Here is a 20,446-nt window from a genome sequence, read left to right as displayed (position 1 = left end):
CCGGGTCTTCCTCGTTGTTGGTGTTGATGATATTGGGTCTGAAATTTCGTAAGTTTGAGTCTATGTTCGTTATTTTGGGATCTGTTGGATTTTTGAGGTCCTTGTATTGAAAACGAAGTATGATGTTCTTGTGCATCAAAGTCGATGACTGGAATGAATAGCTAGGAACGAAGACTTCGATTTCTATGGTCTTGATTGATTAGGAAGTCTGATAGTTTTGGATTGAGAACGAAGGTTTGGGATGATAGCAGACTTCGTTTTGTGGGGATATCAATTTCGGAAGTAAATGTTTGAAGACTTGAGAATTCGTTTTTGAAGTCGATGTTTGGGGTGAATGAAAAGAGAAGGATGACGATGTTTGAAGTCTGGATAATTGAATGTCAGGAAGTCGAATTTTTTTTAAGTCGATGATTTTGGCAGTTGATTTAGAACGAAGGAATTTTTGATGTCGATTAACGAAGGCTATGGATTCACGCTTCGTTATCATGGATCCTACACGATTCGTTAAGAATAGTGAGACGAGAAAAGTGAATTCGTTACCTGATTAACGTAGTGAAGAAGAAAATTTTTCGTTAAATATGGTGCTGTGAAAGTTTCGTTGCCTAGGAAACGAATTAGGGGAAGAAAGCATAAAGGTTTCGAAAATGGTCCTTGGTGTTTCGACAGTTTGACACTTTTGCCTATGGTCAAAATTTCGACATTGGAAAGAAGGCAGAATATTCGAAAAGGGTCCCTGAAGTTTTGAAAGTTTGACTGTTTATACCCACTTTCGAAAATAGCTTCATAAAGCTGAGAAATTGCAGAATTTTCATTTCTGGTCCCTGCAGTTTGTGCGAATTTACGCTTTATGCCCAGTTTCACATATTTGGTTGTTTTTGGTGCAACGGGTCCCTGCAGAATTCAGAAAGTGACCAATTTTACCCGGATTTTGGAAAATCTTGCAACTTTCACCCAAACAGTCAAAAAATTTCACAAATTGGAAATTTTTTGAGGCTTTTTCGTGATTGTTTTTCCGTGCAAGATTTTTGGTGATTCATTTTTGGTACACATCATGGGGGAGTATTGTGAAGTTTATTCCTCGGGCGCTTCTCACCCTTAATGAGTTTTATAATCATTTTTTGATTATAAAAAGGGGGAGAATGATGAGTATTCGAAGCTTCTCGGGTTTGTCGAATATTCATTTGCGGATTCGAAGACCGGTGTTACTTCGAGGGGGAGTTTGGTCTTGATCGCGCTAGCTCGTTGGAGATTGAAGCCGGGACATCCAATCCCAACTTTGAGGGGGAGAATGTTAGGGTGCAAAGTCACTCTTGGATGTAGTGTTTTAGGCTTACCCTCTTGTATGTGTAAATGGGTTGAGTCTTTCCTATAAATAGGAAGTGAGTGACTCCCATTATGTAAGGTACCATTTGGAGTGTTAGACTAGAGAGAGAAATTTCACCCAAACAGTCAAAAAATTTCACAAATTGGAAAATCTAGTGAATCATCATACAAAATCAAGAACACATTTTTACCTGGATTTTGGAAAATCTTGCAACTTTCACCCAAACAGTCAAAATTTTTCACAAATTGGAAAATTTTTTAGGCTTTTTCGTGATTGTTTTTCCGTGCAAGATTTTTGGTGATTCATTTTTGGTACACATCATGGGGGAGTATTGTGAAGTTTATTCCTCGGGCGCTTCTCACCCTTAATGGGTTTTATAATCATTTTTTTATTATAAAAAGGGGGAGAATGATGGGTATTCGAAGCTTCTCGGGTTTGTCGAATATTCATTTGCGGATTTGAAGTTCGGTGTTACTTCGAGGGGGAGTTTGGTCTTGATCGCGCTAGATCGTTGGAGACTGAAGCCGGGACATCCAATCCTAACTTTGAGGGGGAGAATGTTAGGGTGCAAAGTCACTCTTGGATGTAGTGTTTTAGGCTTACCCTCTTGTATGTGTAAATGGGTTGAGTCTTTCCTATAAATAGGAAGTGAGTGACTCCCATTATGTAAGGAACCATTTTGAGTGTTAGACTAGAGAGAGAAATTTGTACAAACCCATTTGTATATCCTTTCTAGATCTAATATGAGCTTACACAGATTTATTTACTCCTTGTGTTCTTGATTTTGTATTATGATTCACTAGATCTTTTTTTTATTCCGCACATGCCATCATAATCAACACCACTACATACATGCCAACTAATATATGATATTTGTTTTCTAACTTAACGCAAAATGCTGATACTATGTTTTATACATGCTAAATGAGATTTAAAACATTATTATCATCACCTCATAAGATATATAAAATGAGTTTGTAAATCAAATGAGTTTTATTATAAAATTAGTATAGTCATAAGATTTTGATTATTAAAAGGAGATTAAAGTTGCGATTTTGAAACTCATCTAAAACTCTAAGTATCAACTATAAATGATGTTTTAATAAAAGACTATAATCGATTCTTAAAGCGTGATACGACTAAACCTTAAATATATGATATTTGTTTATAATTCATCGGGACTAACGATTAATAAAATGAAGTTTTATTTGGAACTTAAAGAACCTTATTCAATAGATATGATTTTTACAAAATGTACATGAATTGTTGGATGCATGCAATATTCATGAGGCTATGTTTTTATAACTATATTGTAAAATATTTATAAAACCTTTTACTTAAAAATGAAAGTAAATGTCGTCATTTTGAAGAACACTCGTGCGCCGTTTGTATGGTCTTGGTGCCATAGGGTCAATTGGTCATTAGGATTTTGTCTTATGATGTTCAAGGTGGTTTTGTACTTTCTAGTGCCAGATGGATCACCTAGTCACTAGTTAGTTGCAATGCTACAAGTTTTTTAAGTAGGAAGACTCGATCAGGAATCGTTTGTGATAAAGGTCATCTAAGCATGAGAGGCCTAGGCATAGATGGGATCAATAATGCCAAGTTAAGAAATAGTTCTTTAAGATCCCATTATCTAGGAATTACATTTTGATGGAATTGGTAATCTCTATCCACCGAGTTGGTTTAAGTGGATGGGATAAAAGTCACCTAACCGTTTACTTGTTTAGTAACTTGGATCATAGACTTTAACAAATTGATGTTTAAGAAACAATAAAAAAATATTAATTTTTAAAGACTTAGTACTGAAAATAGTAAATGAAATTTTGTTAAATTATGTATATGACTGATAATACTTGTAAGCCCCTATACAACCTTTCTTTTTATTGAGTTTCAAGAAATAAGTAACATTTTATGGTTATGATATCTATAACTGGTATAAAGTCTTCAGATTTTTCCTTAAGGAATATATATATATATATATATATATATATATATATATATAGAAAGATCTCATTCCCGAACAACCACTGCTAACCAGTAAGTCTGATCATGATACTTTATGGAAGCATTATTGTGATGTTGTTGATGTGTCCCGTATCATACTGGAATAATGACCCTTGACCTGCAGAAGGTATTGAAGAATTATGAAGCACATCAGATGTTTCATCAAGTAAAGCATATATTCATTCTGAACAGTAGAATCTGTTTCAAACTTGTTCAATCATTGGATAAAAGGAAGGTCTAAGAGATTATGTATTCTATGAGACTTATAGTTGAGTTAGGGGAAATACAACATAAACCCAAGAAATCAAGAAAGGGCCGAAATGATCAATGTTGTTTCTATTGTGGAGAATCTGGACACTGAAAAATGAACTTATTCTCTTATCCCACTAAGCTAAGGAAGTCTAGCATCACCAACACTTCAAGTATCTATATGATAGAACTATTTATTTTCCACCAATTACGTGAGTATTTATTACTACATGTGACACTAATACTTGATATTATGTGCTAAGGGGTAAAAGAAATAAGATACTGATTGCGGATGAATGGTATTTCATGTTGGAGATATGACAATAGCTATTAATAATACTGCTGGAGCTTTTGATTACAAAATAGTTTGTAATTTAAGCAATATATGTTTTGTACATATTATTATAGGAACATGTAACAATTTCAAATTTTGAATTATTTTAGATTTACTTATTGTTTAATGGATGTTTGTATTCATGTTATGAAACAATGTATTCTCTGTTAAGAATATTTTCTCATATTATTATTTATAAAGTAAATCTATATGTTTTCATTAATGAAGGATGGTGTCTAACTAATTTCATGTAACTATAAAAGATAATGTAAGGCTTCCATTTTGGAGTTAGTTTTTGAATGGTCTTGCTCTTTTTCTCTCTCATAAGAAGTGTAGGTTCTCTCCCTCTTTTCTTCTTCTTGTCTTTTGAAGCTAGTTAAAGTATGGTGCATTGAAGTGCTTCTCATTTAGTGCTTAATTTTGTTAAGTACTTAAAGGCTTAAGAATACTTCATACAAGATGAAGAACTGGCATTCTTGGTGGCTCACTCTTATTGGTGGATACATTATAGAGAAACTCTATTCTTGATTTTTTTTCCATTATCATCAACTCTCCAAAACCAAGTGTGATCAAAGTCTTCAAATGTTGTATTCTTAACATCCTATGGTTGTCATAATCTTTTTACTTCATGTAATTGGACCCTCTTTGTGGTTTTTTTAAATTGATCATAAATAAACTAGCTATTTTAAAGCCTTCCATTTTTCGTTCTTAATTTATAAAATGATCATTTTTAGCTTCCCAAAACCCATCAACATCAACCTTTCGAAATAGTGTCAATGTAGCATAATCTAGATGGTCTAGCCACTCCACATCATCAACAATAAACATGACATACCTCCGGAAAACAACTTCTAGTTACAATATCACATATTCATTGTTCTTTTGCTATTGTAAAAAACAAGTATATCAATAAATAAAGAAGAAGAAAATTTTTACAAAATATGAAAAAAAAATCTTAATAGGAACAAAGAAGTTGAAGAGTCCACTTAACGTTAACTGGAAAACACAATCATCTCTGCTTTTTTTAAATGGAAAACACAGTCATCTCTTCTTTAATTATAATTCAAGCTCGCGCTGGCACACTGATCATAGGGCGACAAAATAAAAAAAAATCGTCAAGAAACTATCATCATACTATGCACATCAATATTTGCCACCAAAACTAATAAGTCTAGAATCTGTAGTCGTGCAGGCTTATCTACACTTTTCAAATTAGGGGGATTTAGTAGTATAGCCCACTGGTCAGCCAAGCTCTAATTTCACATAACCCAAATCCGGACTCGATACATTTTTGTACTTATAACAAAGTTTGGTGAATTTATACATTTAGTCACTCAAGTATCTTTTGTGCTCAATTAATCCTTAACGTTAGGAAATACCGACTAATTAAGGGTTTGGGGGAAATTGTATTCGGTTTACTGGTGACATGTTAGAATGGCATGACATATGCGGGTTCATTTTTGGCACTGTAGCACAAAAACGTTTGGTGAATTTACACATTTAGTCACTTAAGTAACCGACTGTTGTTGTATCAAGTCATATAATGATGTAAATGATAGGTAAAATTCTGCTTTAATGGTCTGCTAGACACAAAAAATACTTTAGTGACTAAATGTGTAAATTCGTCAAACTTTATTATGCTATAATGCCAAAAACCCGATAAAGGTGGAGGTTGGAAGAAGTTATGCTAAACAAATTGATCATTATATGATAAAGGTAGTACAAAGGTGTTCTTCGGTATATTTTAACCTTAATTTAGGGCAAATTTTAAGAAAATCATTATGTTACCACAAATTATTGATTTTGACACCGAGTTATTTTTTTCTCAATTATGTCATTATATTTACAGTTTTGTTTCAATATCAACCAAATGACCTGTTATTCATGCTCTCCCGATAACTACTTTTCACTAATTGCATACAGTCACTAAGTTTACCAAAATTTCGATTTTGACACTAAGTTTCAAATTGCAAGAAAGTCACTATATTACTACAAAGTTTCGATTTTTGACACCTAGTTTTTTTTCTCTCAATTATGTCATTGCATTAATTTTTTTGTTTTTTGTAATGTCAACCAATTGACCGATTCATGAGATGTTATTGTGGTTTAAAAGCTCGATTTGTAAAAGAAATAAATAAAGGTCGGTCAAATTGTTCAAACTTAATTACAAGTCAGCGAAAAGGACATGATCACCATTCCAGGAATTGCTATTGTGTTTAGAAGCTCGATTTGTACAATAAGTAATGAAGACCAAAGTCGATTTTGTGGTCGACTTTAAACACAACCTCATATCTTCAATATCTAATTAACTTTCGATTATGTTGGGGATTAACCTCTATAAGGAAAAAAAACTACATCTATATTGGTTCGAAAACAATTATCAATTATAGTATGTTCAAATAGACAAAAAAGAGTAAAGAAAATGGAACACAAGAGGTCCCAAGTTTAAATATCGGCGTGTTCAAAATATTGTTAATGTTTCGTGATTCATCTTCCGTATAAACCACTAAAAGAGTCAACATCCATTGCGTTACAATTTACCTTTTTTTCAAATGTTATTATACTAGACAATATATAATTTTTTTGATATTATTTTGTACGTACGTAGATGTGGTCACTTGTGTGGTAACTTACCTCGTATATTGTGTATTATTGTTTGGTGTTACTGGATGTAGAAGGAAGGACAGGTGGTTGCATTGAATTGTGTCTTAATGTGGCCCATGCCATTTAGGTATGAGCCTTCAATAACAATTGATTAACATGACACCGTTGGTACACATCCACATGCCAGTCTTCAGAAATCATATATCTTTATTTTTTATTTTATTTTATGTATTTTTTTCAAGCAACAAAAATCGATATATGTATTAAGCTAGAGGTTAATCAACAGACAAAAGTACAAAGAGGCAACGTAACGAAAAACACAAACAAGAGCAGAATTGAGGAAAAAACAAAAAGGTGATATACTCCATTGGTCCTAGTACAAAGTCTGCATTTTCGCCATAAATTTTACCTATAAGAGCCAATTTTGGAATTGATTTTGTTTAATTGATCTTATTTTTTGTCTAGAAAAATAAGGAATTGATTGCATAAGCATTGTCTTTTTTTTTCCTAGAAAATTAAATTTTTATGTGTAAAGCATTAATTTTTTTTTTTTTCCATCTCATCCTTTGATTTTTGATTTTGACAATTGTGATGATCTTTTAAGTAAGTGTAAACATTCATCCATGTTCAAAAAATAAGAAATTGATTTTGTTGATACTTTGGACTGTTAAATACGAGTCTCTTCCAAACATTTATCCGGCATCCCATAAACAAATGATCACTCGAATTGGTCCCTTCCTAACATAAAACAGGAGCGGGTTTAAAATCAAATAAATAAGGGTTGGCTAAAAAGACATTTCATTTTTCTATTTGGACACCCTATTTAGATTACGTTAGGATGAATAACTTTTCGATACATCTGAAACCATTGCGGTATAATTCTAATTCCATATTGATGTCTATGTCTTTAATGCCTTGACATGAGGATATATTTTCTTTTTCATTTGTCGACATAATTAAGATAGTTTAAACTATTTATTGACGTTTTGTTTGTACTTAAAACTTTAAAACAATAGTGCACATCTGTACTATTCAAGTTGTGACCGACAAGCATACATTGGGTCTTATTAAGCTACTAAGTGTAACATCCATGTATTATACTATGAGTTAATTAAAAAAATTAAATATAAAGGTCTAAATATTTAAAACTTTGAATTTATGAAAAAAAAATAAGAAAAACAATGAATTATTAAAATTGATTTTTTTAACTTTTAAATTTAAATAAATAAACAAAATAACTTTGAGAATTTTGAAATAAGAAGGTAAGTTCATTAATGAAATTGATATTCATTTATCACTACATTTATTATAATTATTACATTAAAGTATTATATGAAATTTATTAAAATAGAAAAACTCATAAAATGACATGTGAAAAAAAAATTAATTCAAAATAATTACAAAATGACATTTGACAAGTTGATTGAGTGTGACATGTGACAAAAAAAACATTCATTTATTAGAGTAGATATGTATATGTATTATTGAAAATTTTTATATATTAATATTGTTTTCATTTGCTATTGACCGGTTATAACACCAATAAGCTTTTAAGAGTTTTCCAACCTACAAACTTAAAATTATTAGTTTAAATAAAAAGTCATAAATCTAAAAACTTAACTAGTGATTGAAAGCATTTAGAAAGTTTTAGTTTTTATTTTCTATGTTATATTATATATTTCAAAAGTTTATAACAATTTATGCCGTATATTTCAAAAGTTTATAACAATTTATGCCGAACATTTTAGAGACATAAGGACAAGTGAAGTGGCTTCAGTTTGTCTCCACAACAGTCAACGTGGGCTCGACGAACATCGGGCCACCAACTCGGCATGCCGAGTTCGGTGGCCAAACTCGATGGGTTTAAGCCGATAAGAGAGAGTGTGAGGTTTTCCAATTTTGACCGTTTTTCTTTTTAATTTCAAATTTTACCTCCTTTTTAACATTATATAAATACTAATCACTACCATATTTCATATATATCACCTTTTTCAAAATTTCACTCAAAAACTCTTGTTTTTGTAAAAAATGATTTCACCTTCCAACCCAAAAACTCAAAAAATACTAAAAAAACACTCAAAACACAAACTCAATTTCATAGTGATCACCTACTTTCATTCCAAGTCAATGTGAGATACCTATTTATTCATCTCCTAATTTCAAGGTTTTATAATTTTAAATTTTATGTTGATTTTTTTTGGTGTGCTGTAATTTTATTTTCTAGTGTAATGAAATTTTAGATTTTATAAAAATAATTTGTTCAAATTTTAATTGTTAATATTAATTAATTTTACAAAAAAAATTAACATGACAACTCACGACCTGTAAATAGTAAAAATATGATGAAAGATGGCAAATCCTAGGTAGCATTTACCTGAACTGTAGCAAACTTAGTACCACTCCTTCCGGTCTAAAACCTAAAGTAAACAATTTCTAACTAAGATATATAAACTTTAAGTTTTATCTAACAATAACCGTTAATTTTGTCAAACATGAAATGTACGTTATATATATATATATATATATATATATATATATATATATATATATATATATATATATATATATATATATATATATATATAGGTTTAGGTTATTTTGTTTTTACTAACTATTGTATGCCAGAATACACAAATCTGGACCACTGAATGAATAGAATCAACAATCATGATCTGAGTGTCTATGATATTACCATAGGATAGCATGTACCATATAATCATACAAATTTCAGCAAAAGGGTATTTTGGTCAATTAACCTATTTTAAAAAGAAAATTTTCGGATTTTAAGGGATCATTAATTCCCTTATTTTTTAAAAATATGAATTTTTAAATTAATTCTAATTAAAATTTAATATTATTTATAATAATAACCGATTTTATTCTGTCAGAATGACAAAAAGTCAACAATAAACTAGTAAATATATTTGCGGTTTTATTCTTGCAGAATATTGTTTCATTCAAGATACTTTTTATATTAAACATGCTTAAAGAATTATACAACATATTATCAAGAATAACATTTTCTAAAGAATACGGATTACATTTATTCTTAAAGATTAAAACTAAAAATGGTTAAAAAAGAAAAAAAAAACATCAAAATCTAACAAAAGCACTAATCCATTCCAAAAGAATATTATTGTTAAGAAACACTTTATACATTTTAGCATAATACATTTTGCAAGAATACACTCTAGTTCTCCATGTTTTTTTCTTCTTTTCCACATCAATGACAGTCTCTTCAAAACCTAAATCCACAAAAAAAAAACATAATCAACTTTCAATTATTAAAAAATTCGGAGCATTCTAAAAGAATAACAACTATAAATTCTGACAGAATGTAGTAGACATCAAACAATTGTAATTTATTCTAACAACATGCATTACTGGTTATTCTGCTAGAATATACTATCGCTATTCTAATAAATGCATTACTCGTAATTCTGTTAGAATGCATTACCAGTTAAAAAAATATACTTGTTGTTAATAAAACATTCTTAAAGACTTTTTGACAGAATGCATTTATATAAATAAATTATGACAGAATACACACAAGCTTTAACTTATATTCTAATAGAATTTACATCTTTTTTTTATAAAATAAAAATACCAAAATAACATAACTACACATATTAACATCAATTCTAAAAAAAATATTTCATTTTTATTTGTTGCTTAAACTTCAATTCCTTAAGAAGTCTAACAAAATATTATCTACTTTACTTCTAACAGAATATTTCAACACATGTATAAACATGTTACCTTAACATATTCTGACAGAATCTTCCCAATAAATCCAACATATCAAACTTGCCTCTTTTACACAAAAACTTTCTCTTCTTGACATTATATCAAACACTTGGAAGACATGTTTTATTATCAAACACTTGGAAGGCATGATAGGTGATTCCTTGGTAAATCTTGAAACCTGTGAAAAACATGAAAAACAAAAATCTTGTCTCTTAGGACTTTTAAGAAACAGTCAGGACTTTTAAGAAACAGTCAGTAGGCACTAAACAAATAACAAATGTGTTTTTCCAAGTTTGAACAAAAACATATAGATACATTGTTCTGTGTACTTTGCTTTTCAAAAACATAACAATTGCAAAATATTCCTTTTTTTCTTTTTTTCGAAAAAAATCAATTCTTTGTTAAATATTATAAATAAACATTACTTATAATCACTATATTTTTTAATCACTAATTAACATGTTAAAAACAATAAGTGTGATCTTTTTACAACGATATATGATTTTTATACAAATGTCAAATTAATTATTATAATAAACGTACCTGGAGGAGGTGGAGCGCAAAGTTCCAAAGCCATGTCTTTGTGCAAATTAGCTTGAAGAATAATCTTGACTTTCTTGCCGATTTGTCGGCGGTGGAAGAATAAATGAGTGATGGTGGTATTTGAGTGTGGCAGAGTCCCACTCATACACTCTTCATTATAATTGTCGATACAAATCTTAATCGCGTGCTTCATGTCAATCTCGATTAAGGCTGGATTACTTCGACGAAATGGATGCGAAAAGAGGAAGTGGGCAACGGTGATGATGATGGTGTTGATGCCGATGATGAACGTGTTCTACCACACGACTAGGTCAAATATATTTACTTTATTTTCTTAATTGCAGAATTTCAATTAAATGATTTACTTAATTAAAAGTACAAAATGTCCAAAATACCCTTAAATGATTTATTTAATTATTTGTTATTTCTTGAATTCTCATTGGTGCATTTAGACACACAATAATTGCTAGAAACATTTGAACCTCTCTCTCTCTCTCTCTCTATATATATATATATATATATATATATATATATATATATATATATATATATATATATATATATATATATATATATATATATATATATATATATACTAGACGTTTACCCGCGCCAAACGACGGGTATCAATAGTTTATTTTAGAAATTAGTTTCTAAAGACGATAAATTTCTTTGTGCCAAACAATATATTATTTAATGTTTCGTCGCTTTTGTGTATATTTGATAGGTGTTTTTATTTGTTGGATCTATTGTTTCAAAATTAGATCATTTCTAATTCATAACATATAATTTTTTTTCCATTGATGTAAATTTAGAAAAAAAAAGCATAGTAATTTAGGTTTAAGATTTGGTATTTGTTGTTTACGGTTTTGGTTACACTTTATGGTTTATTGTTTAGGTTCTTGTGTTTAGATTATAATATATAAGCAAATAATGGGATACCCGCGCGATGCGGTTGCGACTGTTAGTTTCATTTCTGTGAATAATTAAAGTACGAAGATTAACTCACATAGATGAATAGTTTCCATACGACATAGTTTCAATTCACAAACATATTAAAAAAAATCGATGTTAATGGTTATGATTCCGATTCCTAAAGTTTGAAACCCTAAGGACCGATTCTGTTTCCAGTTCTTATTATTTTTTTTTCTTTTGGAACTGTCACCCAATGGGTACTCATTGAACTGATGTTTGAAAGAAGAATTAAATTAAATATATGACTATTTAATATAAAGATTTCTTTCTAGACCTAGTGTTATTGAAATTTTGACTTCTTACCTTTCCAATTTTTAAGTTTCTATACACAATGTTGCGCTATTGAAGAACTGTGATACAAATTTTATTGTGTTTGTATCTATATTAGAATTATATTAGAATGTATGATCATTTAGTGCCAAATAACCTTTAATAAACTAATTCAAATTATTTCACCATTGCATACACTAGAGTTTAAATATTTTTTCCCATCCATTTACATAAAACTATTTTAGATCTTTAAATATTTGAAAAACATGCCAAGTTGTTCATAGATGATAGGTGATATGTGTATCAAGAATATCATAAATTTTAATTTATACTTTTTTTCTATTTTATATAAACTAGAAAGGTTACCCCCGCTACGCGGGGGCCAGAAGCTTTCAATGTTGTTTCCGAATTGATAAATATGACAGACATAGAAAGTGCAAGTATGAAAAGTCCGGGCTTTGCCCCGGACAAAAAATATAAAAGTTTTGACTGCAATGACCAGAAGTGTGAAAATGGCTAAAGAATTAAAGGGGTAGGAATTAGCAACTTTTTAGAAAAGGGATCAAAGTTGTTAAACCGTTAAAGTTTTGTGGCCAAACTTTAAATATTAAAAGGTTCCAAAAAAGTGTAAAAATATTGATTGCAAGGACCAAAAGTGTCAAAATGGGTAAAGAATAATGACCAAAGTTGCCAAAAAAACATCCAAATTTAGTATTCCTAACTTCCAACAATAATACAGGGACCAATTCTGCAAAAAAAATGAGAAGTTGAATGGAACACAAACAAAAGGACATGAATAAATTAATTAAAGAAGTACAAGGACCAGATATGTAAATCAAGGGACCAAACTTGGACAAAGTATCCCAAGTTTACTATTCCTTTCTTCCACAACTTTAATATATATATATATATATATATATATATATATATATATATATAATAATAATTAGTTTATTTGAATACGATTAATACATAATAGTTTGTTTTTAGAAGTTACTGAATGAGAAAAAAAAAACAAAAACTTAGTAAGATACATTTACAAAAGCAAATATTAAAAACATCCTACTAATAGTAGCATGAAACAGCACCAGAGGCAACAACCATTGAGGACGATTATACCCTCTATATCATTAAAATAACACCAGGGACTAATTTAAACAAATATTAAAAAGAGAAAACAGCATTTTTTCTGAACATACATTCTTCTACAATATATGATGTAAAACTAATTTCAACAAATACTAAAAAATAGGAAAAATCGCAAGCAGTAGATTCCTAAAGATTTAGAGTTTAGAAAAAATGTCATTGCCCATGGCCCCTCCAACAACCCCTATAAAATTCATCTTTTACGTCATGCGCTTGACATTATTATTTTCAATGATTGGAAAAACATAACCAATAAGATGAAATATCACAGAAGAAGTTAACAAGAAAAAAAATATGTTACTAACCTATAGAAGTTCAATAGGCTACATTGGTCTTTGTAGTAACTTCCTCATTATTTTCATTCATATCCATCTGAAATAACCAAAGACTAAATCAAAAGGTCAAGAAAAGTTAAGGTCAGAACATTTTATAGTCAAAAGCCTAAAAGAAGCATAAATGACTTAACACAGAAAACATGGCTAAAACAAATATAAATATAAGTTCTCATCATTTTCTTTTAACATAATGAGTAAACAACTTAATACGATAAGATGTTTCTTTTTGGCTAAATACAGAAAGGACTCAAACCAAAACTAAGGGAAAGGGGGTTTCCCTCAATGCAAATGCACAAACATGCTGCCATTTTTATCCCTCATGAACCATTTCCCAAAATCCAAAAAAATTAAAAAAAATTAAAAAAAAAAACTCCAAATTATGAACAGCAGAACCTTCTGCAGGTGCACGTGCAAGTGTTGTGCTTAGAGTTTCCAAATGCGTGCTTATGGTTTTTTGTGAAGATTTCTAGTGTTATTAAAGTAAAGGGCAAAATGGTCCATTTTGGTTTTTCTTTCACTTTTAATGATTTTAAAAATAAAAAGGGCAAAATAGTCCATTTTAGTTTTTCTTTGCAAATGCGTGCTTATGGTTTTCTGTGAAGATTTCTAGTGTTATAGAAGTAAAGGGCAAAATGGTCCATTTTGGTTTTTCTCACTGTTATAGAAGTCGGGCATATGCTTATTAAGGGAACATACGAAATTCTCCATTTTTTAAATAACTTTGGGTTCAATAGTTTCCATTCAGCCATATCTCATCACAAGTCTTAATGAAATCACGATTTTCTAAAACTTATATCAAGCATGTTAATAGACAGATTAATAAACAATAATGATTTCTTATATGTTGACATATTAGCCAGGCTGAAGCAATTGCATAAATTATTAGGAATCTCTCCATTTAGATTATTGTCAACTTGTCATTTAAAAGTTACAAAATAATAAAATATGTTAAATATAGAATTAAGTAAGAGTTAACTAAATAATATAATATGTTAAATATAGAATTAAGTAAGAGTTATTAGCAGAAGAAGAAAATTGGCTTACCAAAGGGTTAATGTTTATAGCTTTAAAATTACCAAATTACCCCTCCTTAGCTTCCTGAATTCCATGAGAACATTATACTTGTGAGAGAGAACATTAGATGTCTGATATTTCTCAAAAAATTAATTTTAAAATTACCTTCACAAAGTTCACATTTTATGGGATTGTGAAGCTCTTCTACACTGATGGAAATATACCTGTAATAACACCACCAAAAAGCACTATATTCAAAAGGATATATGATAATTTGAGAACTCATAAAAGGAATGAAAGGTAAGCCATATGGGACTAAATTGGTGGAGGGTATCCCATTTTGAGATCAAGTAGAAGAATTTCAGCCCTGTACCTATGAGAAGTAAGCCAATATTGCAACATTCAATCATTCCTACATAAAAAGAAACATAAAGTTGGCAAAGGAATCACACAAGCATTCATACTTTCATTTTTGTTTTGTCCACATCTACACACATACATAATTATCCTCCTCTTCAATTTGATTATGAACCAATCGACACAGAAAGATACCTGACGTTAACACTCACATGTTTTAATTATCAAGCCAAGATGAGCTGCCCTTCTTTCCATGAATGGAAAATCAAAAAAGTCACCATTGTATGTGACATAAATACCAGGTTTCACCTCTGCCATATAAGCAAAGCATGATTTGATAAGTTCTTCCTGCAAAGAGAGATTAAATTCTTGAATCAGAGGATGCATATCAGGTACAGGATAAATAAAATCTGAAGGAATTTTCAGAAATCACACCTCATTCTTCACATTTGTCACTTTAAAGTATCCTTCAAATTCAGCTTTTGGTGTATATTCCAAATCTTCTATATCTTCACCAACACATTGTAAGAAAGCATTAAGAGTGAATATCATACATCAGAAAAGAAAAAATCAGAAAGACAATAGCATGTAGATGTACAGTACACTGAAAGCTTAATAAGTTAAGATGTAATCCAACTATGAATCTTGTATCTTCTGGGACAAATGTAGAGCCAGCTTCAAAGGCTGATTTGGCAGTCTGATATATCTATATATACCCATGCTTGTTATTTTACAACCACTGCCTTCCCTATCTTTCCTTTCTTCTTTTTCCTTCTTCAGCACTTTATCACATAGAATAAATTATTAATATAATCAGAAAAACTCCATGTGTATAATATATATTTAAATCAAGCAGATGCTAATTAGCATAAGAATGAACTATAAACAGAAAGCTAATGAAACTTACATGCAACATTTTATTTAACACGTTGACGCCTTGCCTCCAGCATACCCATCTCCTAATAACAAAATACTATAGTTTATGTTCTTTCTTTAATGATATAATTCTTACATACTTTTTTTAAACAGATAAAAAAGATCCATATAATCAACCCAAATGTTTGGGTCAAAGATTGGAACACTTCGGGAGTTGGAGCTATCTTTAGCTGCCCATTCAGCCAACATATCCATTCAACTACAAACAAAATTGTACAACTCTAGAATATGAAAACACAATTCAAAATAAGATAATTTCAGGTAATCAGACATAACTCATGGTAATTATCCCTTTCAACAATCATACTTCAGAAACTTAAATAGTTTTGACTTACCTGGTGAAGTCATGAACCAACAAAATTAGAAAAGTCATAAAACCCGACCTCATATGGTTGATCCTTACCCCTTGTCCCACAAAATTCAAAACTTTTTGTTAACTTATGTATCTAGGAAATGAATGTCAATATAGAAAAAAAAGACCAAAAGTAGATTTTCTATCAAGTTTTACAAACCTAAAAAACTTTTGACATCATATTGCCTTGATCAATAGAGATGTTCTTTCGACCCTGTAATAAAAAAAACCCAGAAAAATGGCTTAATTGACATCAAGTCATCTATTTACTTCAATGTCAACTATACATATGCAAATTCGAGGAGTTAGAGGGACAAACCCATTGTCAGCGATGATCAGGTCTTTAACAAGCATAGAAAGACAGGAGGCCATGTGTTCAGAACTTGAATTTCTCCATTTTCATCTCGACGATAAAACAAAATCGGAATCAAAACATGAAGGAGAGAGATGAATCAGAAAAGATTGGTCGAGATGATGAGATTGGAAAAACTTACCAGGTAAATGTCGATAACGACTGAGGTGTTGCCGAACCGATTTATTGCGATGTTGTTTGTTAGGTACCTTAGTTTTCTGATAACGGAAGGATTCGTTTATCGAGCGTACTTACGTTCGATCTGATGACAGTAGATGCAATTTTGAAAATGTCTTCGGTAACGATGACGCCTCTTATCCCGGCTTCGTCTTATTCCTGAAAGATGCAGTTGTACGAAAGGTCGGAACTTGATATGTTGGTGTGTACGGTGTGGAGGAGTTTGTATTTGCATTTGTGATGATCGAAGGGACGGTTTGAGAGGAGGATCGACGTGACATGATTTAGGGTTTGTCGATAAAGACGACTAATTTAGGGTTTTTGTGAGTTATGGCGAGTATAGGTGCATTTGCCGTTATATATATATATATATATATATATATATATATATTCTCAATGAGCAGCTGTATTGGATAATAAGTTGTACATGAGGTAATATGTATTGTACCTCTTAATTTTCAAGAAAGAGACAATATACTTAATAATATATATATATATATATATATATATATATATATATATATATATATATAAAGTTGTCTAATAGTCTGATGTGGACCAACCACATATTACGTGGATGAAAGCAACACAAGATATATGAAATATTGGGAAGAAAGCAATTTTCCACATCTAAATCTGGTGGATGTTTCATCTCATTTATTTTTTTCTGAATGTTTTAACGACGGGCTCATTGAATTTAAAGAGAGTCTTAATACTTGTAGCATTTTGTTACATCGGTTTTTAAGTGTTACTTCACTTTTTTTTCTTTCTATTTAGTACTTAATCTTAGCATTTGATAGAAAATGGTAACACTCCTAACATTTTATTTTTTTCTTTTTCTAATTTAATTAAATTACATTATTTTAATATACAAACATTTTTTATGCATTAATATTAAACAATTTTTTTTAAACCACAAACAATAATATAATATACATTATATTTTTTTAAAACACCAACATTTCATATCAAACTAAAAAAGTTACAATAAATTAAATTTAAAATACCTAGAAACACGATTTAATAATTCAAATCACGACAAACATGACTTAATATCGATAGACACAACTTAATACCTAGAAACATGACTTAATACATAAAAAAAACACACTTCATAACAAAAAGACACTTCACAAAAAAACACAATAAAGCAACGGGTGTTCCTCCGAAAACTGGTCTTCTAATTCCTCTTCTGGTGGCATATTTAGATCAAGATTGTCCATCGTCCAAAGATGATCGGTCAAATGGAGGCGAAGATCAGTATGGATTACTACACTGTTGAATATCCTCATTCTTTGTATTCATTCTTGACCACCATATTCTAGTGGTTGTGTCTCTGAGATTACTTCATTCTCGTCGTACACACATTTCACGTTGCCTTCATTTTCTAGTATCATATTCTGGAATATGATACACGTATATATCACCTCTGTCATAGTAGAAATATCACGAAACGTGGATGCTTTAGCAACTATCTGCAAACGCTTTTTAAGTGCTCCAAATGACCGTTCGACATCTTTTCTTGCTTTTTATTGGACTCACTTAAATCTGGACCTTTGAGGGTCATCCGAACATGACAACATTTTAACGAAAACAGAAAGGTCATGATAGATCTCATCCACAAGATAGTACCCAAATTTGTATGTACTTCCTCGGAGTACAAATGACGAATCTGAGGCAGTACCGTCATACAAATTGTTGAATATTGGTGAATTATTAAGAATATTAATGTCATTAAGCGATTCGACACTACCGAAAAAGGCATGCCAGATCCACAAATCCTGTGAGGCAACAACTTTAAGTACAACCGTGTGATAATGATAATGTCCCTTTGTGTATTGTCCATGATATGCGTTAGGACATGCATTCCATCTCTAGTGCATACAATCTAAACTTCCTAACATCCCAGGTAAACCATGCACATTTGCATGATAAGCATACAACTTTTGTATGTCACTAATAGTAGGACGTGACAAATATCATGGACCGTACAAAGACATGACAACTATGCAAAATTCGTGAAGAATTTCTCGGACGGTACGTGCGGACATCCTAAAACTCTCGTCTAGTACATCCGGGGGGGGTAGCATATGATAACATACGAAATACATAAGCACATTTTTTAATTGGATCAAAGCCTAACGTACCTCTTGCATCCGGACATTGCTGCATATACTCAGACACTGAAGTCACACCTTCTACAATACGCATAATCAAATATTTATGCATCCAGAACCATCAACGAAAATAATATCCTTGAAAGAGAGCATGTCCGTCAAAATAATCCTGCATAAGACGTTAGTGAGTTGCTTCACGCTGTCTTTGGATATATTTTCTTTGTTTACGTTGCACATTGCTGGATTCAATGTTGTTAAGATGTTGTTCTAGCTTATTACGTGTGGAGACGACTGACTGTATCACGCTATCAAAAACATCGTCAGACGATGATGACGACAAACACAACATTATTTTATATAAGAAGGACCCAATTTGTGAGAGAAAGAATGATAGGTTGTGTGTAAGAAATATTGAGAATTTAGTGGTAGTTATAGGGGTTGAATTGTTAAAATTTGTGGTATTTTTTTATTTAATGAAAGTGGATTGCAATCCAGTGATATAGGTCTCCACCAATCAAATTGAAACTACACATTCTTTCTCATCTCGCCACAATGTTAACGAGGAAAGGGCAGCGAGCCCCCTAGCGAGCACTAGGGGGCGGTGTTCCAGTGTTTATAGCGAGCCTAACGAGCAATATTAACACGCTCATTCCATTTAGCCTAAGGACACTATATATGGACATTAAACCGAAAAAATGTTTTAGGAACAATATTTCAAGGTAGGATCATTAATATGCTTATGAATATTATTTGAAAAAAAAGAGAGAAAGAGAAAAAGTCTTGCGTCTTTAGAGTCAAATTACAAATCTAATCTTCAAATATTTTTTAGTTCAGGTTTATTTTAAGTTTATTACAATTTAATATTTTTATTTGTAATTAGTTTTTTAATAAATTATTTAAGATAACTCATTGATAAAATAGTTTATAAATTCCCATGTCAAATACGATCTTACTCAATTTTACAAATCAAATATATATGATTAGGTCACGTAGATTAGTTAAGATAACTACAAGTATATATATATTATATTTATAGAAATCAGATTACATAAGATATATCCTAGATTCTAGGATGCTTTTATATATATATATATATATATATATATATATATATATATATATATATATATATATATATATATATATAAAAGCATCCTAGAATCTAGGATATATCTTATGTAATCTGATTTCTATAAATATAATATATCACCCTTTAGGGTTTGTAAGGCAATATAACATGTTTGAATTGGTATTAGAGACAATATCTGTTGGCGTTGTTTTCTTTCTTTCTCCTACATCCGGTGCCAATTCTTTTTTTTTTCTTCATTGGTGCTACGTTTGTTAATTCTGCCAAGCTTGCCACTGCTATTACATGCAAGTTGAGCTGCACCAATTTCCTACTTTGGAAGGCGCATGTCACCTTCATTCTTAGAGTTGTTCAACTGTTTGGATACCTCGATGGAACTGTAGCAGCCCCAATGTCAAAGGTGACAGTAGGAACCAGAGACGCAACAAAAGAAGAGATAAATCTAGAATAACAGTAATCGGTTGTTCAACATCAATCCATTCTTGGCGGATTGTTATCTTCCATGATCGGAGAATAACTA

At 30.7% G+C, this 20,446-nt stretch overlaps 2 long non-coding RNA genes across 14 annotated transcripts; both read right to left on the bottom strand.

The window, feature by feature from the left end:
- Window positions 1-9,704: 9,704 nt before the first annotated feature.
- Window positions 9,705-11,204, bottom strand: LOC145156542 (uncharacterized). The gene is made up of 3 exons (XR_013736776.1): window positions 10,809-11,204; window positions 10,278-10,443; window positions 9,705-9,763 (listed from the first exon to the last, which is right to left on the bottom strand). It is a non-coding gene; the product is annotated as an uncharacterized LOC145156542 (long non-coding RNA).
- A 1,469-nt stretch (window positions 11,205-12,673) lies between these two features.
- LOC145159546 (uncharacterized) lies at window positions 12,674-17,071 on the bottom strand. Of its 13 annotated transcripts, none has more exons than XR_013737788.1 (13): window positions 16,513-17,071; window positions 16,354-16,407; window positions 16,177-16,246; window positions 15,959-16,040; window positions 15,813-15,864; window positions 15,509-15,687; window positions 15,341-15,414; window positions 15,118-15,253; window positions 14,922-14,960; window positions 14,714-14,772; window positions 14,579-14,632; window positions 13,505-13,587; window positions 13,203-13,383 (listed from the first exon to the last, which is right to left on the bottom strand). It is a non-coding gene; the product is annotated as an uncharacterized LOC145159546 (long non-coding RNA). The 13 variants fall into 13 exon arrangements; XR_013737797.1 differs by having other exon boundaries at window positions 16,177-16,239; XR_013737791.1 differs by lacking the exons at window positions 13,203-13,383; window positions 15,959-16,040 and adding an exon at window positions 12,674-12,801.
- Window positions 17,072-20,446: the final 3,375 nt, after the last annotated feature.

The sequence above is a fragment of the Lactuca virosa genome, chromosome 2 (genome assembly GCF_052849685.1).
Source record: "Lactuca virosa cultivar CGN04683 chromosome 2, Lactuca_virosa_CGN04683_v6, whole genome shotgun sequence".
NCBI classification, from domain to species: Eukaryota; Viridiplantae; Streptophyta; class Magnoliopsida; order Asterales; family Asteraceae; genus Lactuca; species Lactuca virosa.
This window is presented reverse-complemented; position numbering and strand designations above follow the sequence as displayed.